General features: G+C 43.4%; 1 non-coding gene across 1 annotated transcript; it reads right to left on the bottom strand.

Moving 5' to 3' along the window:
- Positions 1 to 1,043: 1,043 nt before the first annotated feature.
- On the bottom strand, positions 1,044 to 1,116 carry TRNAK-UUU (transfer RNA lysine (anticodon UUU)). Its single transcript has one exon. It is a non-coding gene; the product is annotated as a tRNA-Lys (tRNA).
- Positions 1,117 to 4,231: the final 3,115 nt, after the last annotated feature.

Raw genomic sequence — 4,231 nt, 5'->3', positions numbered from 1 at the left:
AAAATGCTTTTCTCTAAGGCAGTAAGTGAGATTTAAAGGGGGAAAATATAACTTTAAATTGGCCAAATTTTTCTATTTCTCTCCATTTCCTGAGCTATTACCCTTGTGCAAGCTACTTTCACCTTTAGTTTGAACCCTTTCCAGGTCCATGCATCCACTCTGATTTGCAACCCCTAAATTCTGTTCTCTGTCCAACAGGCAAAGGAATCTCTTTAAAATGTAAACATGATCAAGTTACTTCTCAGATGAAAATATCCAATTTCTTCCTATTACTGTTAAGATAAAACCCAAAAGGTTACCTCTGGGCTACAAGGCCCTGCATAATCTAGCTTGACATTCTCTCTGATACTCAGTCATGCCAAGCACAATTTCTACTTCTTTGTTTTTTTCCCCGCTGTCCCTTCTGTTTGAGTACTCTCTCCAGATCTTTGCATGGACAAAGACTTATTATTCGAATCTCAGTTCAAACAGAGGCAGTGAAGGGGAGTGGTCACAAGCATGACTTTAGAGCCAACCTGCTTGGATCTATATATCTTGGGCTTCACCACTTTCTAGCTGTGTGACCTTGGAAAAGGTACTCAGCCTCTCTGTGCCCCAGTTTCCCCATCTGTGTGTGATAGGTGTGATAATAACACCTACATCATAGGATTTTTGGAAGTCTAAGTGCATTAGCATTTGCTTAAAAAAAAACACAACGTGACATAATAAGTGCAATTTAAATGTTTCTTTAAACAATTGAAATATTATTTCTGCAAAAAATCATTCTTTGGCCTATTCCAAGTTATTACCTTCCCCATTTGGAAGGTGCTCAGTCATGCCTGACCTTCTGTAACCCTTTGGACTGTAGCCCACCAGGCTCTTCTGTCCATGGGATTTTTCAGGCAAGAATATAGAAGTGGGTTGCCATTTCCTCCTCCAGAGGCTCTTCCTGGCCCAGGGATGGAACCTGTGTCTCCTGCATTGCAGGTGGATTCTTTACCCTCTGAGCCATGAGGGAAGCCCAAGTTTAGTATTCTCTGGCCCAAGAAAATATAGGAACTTAGTGCCTGGACAGGGACTTGAACCCTGGGCCCTCAGATTAAAAGTCTGATGCTCTACCAACTGAGCTACCCAGGCTCTAACAATGTGAAGGTGTCTCATTTTTCTTTTCTTTGTGGCACTTGCCATTTTCAGTGATCATTTGTGAATTGATTGGTTCTCCCACTAGATTTTGTTCATGGAAACAAAAATCTTGTCTGCCTTATTCCTTAAGGATCTGTAATCCTGATTCTCAGAACAGAGTTAATGTTCTCAATAAACATTCATCAAATGAAAGAACTGGAGTTCAGATTGCTACCAGTGTAGTGACTTTTTATGTAGATATTTGACCTCATGCATAATATCTACACCTCCTTCCTGTTTGATATACACGCCAAACGTTAATGCTGATTATCTTTGGGAGATGGGATTACAAGGGATTTATTTTTTCATTTTGTCCATCTATATTACTTTTAAAATAATGAGCATGGATATTTTGTAATTTATATAACTTTAAAATTAAATAATAATTATGAATGATTTAACACAGATTCATAGTGGATATTTAATAAATAGCCAATCTTATTATTACTAAGGTTTTCAAAAAGCTTGAAAGGGCCTTCTTCCTCTGTGGCACTGGGCTGCTGACTCCTATCCCAATCTGAGGTTCGGGACTCAGTCACTGCCAGACCCCAGCTGGAATGACCAGCCCACCTCTCCAGCCAGTTTCAGAAAATAGAATAAAAGTGAGCTGAGGGGCTTTCTCTTTTAGACCAGCTCCTTCTCACCCTTTGGAACCCACATTCGCCTCCAGATTCTGGTGGATGAGCTTTCAACATTGCTTAGTATGCACCCCACATCCTGCAGGGTGCAGAGAATATTAATATGGCAAATTCCATTGTTTATTTCCCTCCCAAATCATTTTCAGTGGTGAGGAAAGAGATCGTGCCCAGCTGCTGGAATGTAATCAGGAGCAGATCTGCACAGCCCTGGGAGATGGAGCTGATACAAAGCTGTGATTCTTCAGCTAGTGAATTTCCAGCACGAGGGCTTGCCCACCCCTCCCCATCGTGGTGGATGGACCAAATACTTATTATTTGTAGGTTGGGGGAGGGGAGTGGGACACCCTTGGCACAGAGCCGTGCGCAGCTTGGTGGCTGATGATGCAGGAGGCAGGGGAACCGGGGTGAGTCCTCATTTTTCATCAGGAATCCTATGGCTTTTGTTGTCATCAGGCTATCTGTCAGGGTAGCTGGCTCTAGCCGGGGCTTCTGGGTCCTAATGACCTGCTTTCTATTTGGCCCCCACAGACTGTCCATGATTGTGTCTTTGAAGGTTAGCTTGAAATAATTTGAAAGCCATTGTTGTTCCCAGAGAGCAAAGGAGAAATACAGTCTCTCAGAGCAGGTTTAGGATTCTGTGGCTTTCTCAAAGGGCTTCCCAGGTGGCGCAGCGGTAAAATGAATCCGCCTGCCAATGCAAGACACACAGGTTCGATCCCTGCATCAGGAACATCCCCTGGAGTAGGAAATGGCAACCCATTCCAGTATTCTTGCTTGGAGAAATCTATGAACAGAGAAGCCTGGCTTGGTTTTCTCAAAAATGGGGACACACAGGCTATCTGGTCCATCGCAGTGAGTGTCACAAGAGCACTAGGTCACATTCTCTGCGTTCAAAGCCTGATTAGCTGTGTGTCCAAGGGCAAATTTCTATGTTTTCACTGATGCATCTGTAAAACAGGGCTGGGACTCTGCCTCATTTCTGAGAAATTCAGGAACCCTTCAATTTGAATGATTCCATTACTGCTATGAGGATTCTCAATCTAAAATTGATGTCACTATAAAATCCCAGAGGACAGGCCAGCAGGCATAATCTGGCATTGTAGGGCCACCACCCCTGTACTAGTGTATTCAGCCAGGGGTAGATTCCAGGGCAGACCCACAGTCCAAAGTATTGTTTTGGGGCAAGGTGAGTCATTTTGTTGTGTCCAACTCTTTGAGACCCTATGGACTGTAGCCTGCCAGGCTCCTCTGTCCATGGGGATGCTCTGGAGTGGACTGCCATTCTCTGCTTCAGGGGATCTTCCCTACCCAGGGATCGAACCTGTGTCTCTTATGTCTCCTGCATTGGCAAGCAGGGTCTTTACCACTAGTACCATTTGGTATTGTTTTAATCATCTAAAATAAAGCCTGGAAAAGGAGAGATCTACCTACCACAGATATCTATCTATTCATGGAGACCAGAGCCAGTGGGGGAGATTCTAAGGATGAGTTCTAGATTCTGTCTTACAGCAACCTCATTCATTCATTCATTCATCCAACAAATGAACCAATTTTTAAGAGGCTGCTGCTGTAGAGTCCATCCTACAAAGCAATGAGTGTCGTGTGTAAGCACAAGAGAACTATGGTCATGTTCTCTGAGTTCAAAGCCTGATTAGCTATGTGTCCAAGGGCAAATCTCTGTGTTTTCACTGATGCATCTGTAAAACAGGTATGGGACTCTGCCTCATAGGGTTTTGTGAAGAGAAAAGAAGGCAATCTATGTTCAGTGTTTAGCATATTTGGCACTTCCTAAATACTCCATAAAAAGTGAAAGGCTTTTCACTCCTCTGTCCATGGGATTTTCCAGGCAGGAATATGGAGTGGGTTGCCATTTCCTTCTCCAGGGGATCTTCCTGACCCAGGAATCAAACCTGGGTCTCCCGCATTGCAAGCAGATGCTTTATCGTCTGAGCCACCAGGGAATCCCAAATACTCCATAAATGACAGCTATTATCATATTTCTACAAAAGACAAAGAAGTTAAAATTTTGGCCCCTGACTTTGAGATGCTTGTATGAATGTATGCAGCTGGCAGCATAGCACAAATGACCAGTCGGGTTACCGTATTCTGGGCTAAATGAGCTTTCCTTGTCACCTTGACATTAAAGTCACAGCAGTGGAGGCTGCTGCTGGTAGTGACCTGACCTTGAACTGGATCTGGTGGCTCAACCCTCTGTTCTCATGGGCATTCACTTCCCATACATCTTGTAATGTTTGCCTTCTGCCACTTCCTACACTTTTCCCCCTTGAAATCTCCTCCTTTTCTTTCTTAAAACAAAGTAAAAATGTATCACCTGAAACAAAGGTTGAAAAATAGTCCAATCACTGTGGTTCAAAAACAAATTTCTTTTTGGTGGCACTTCTTGTTGAGTGGTTCCCTTCATGACCATGGGG

This window comes from Muntiacus reevesi, chromosome 1, assembly GCF_963930625.1.
Source record: "Muntiacus reevesi chromosome 1, mMunRee1.1, whole genome shotgun sequence".
Classification (NCBI taxonomy): Eukaryota; Metazoa; Chordata; class Mammalia; order Artiodactyla; family Cervidae; genus Muntiacus; species Muntiacus reevesi.
The sequence above is the reverse complement of the archived record's forward strand: the minus strand, read 5'-3'. Positions and strand labels throughout refer to the sequence as shown.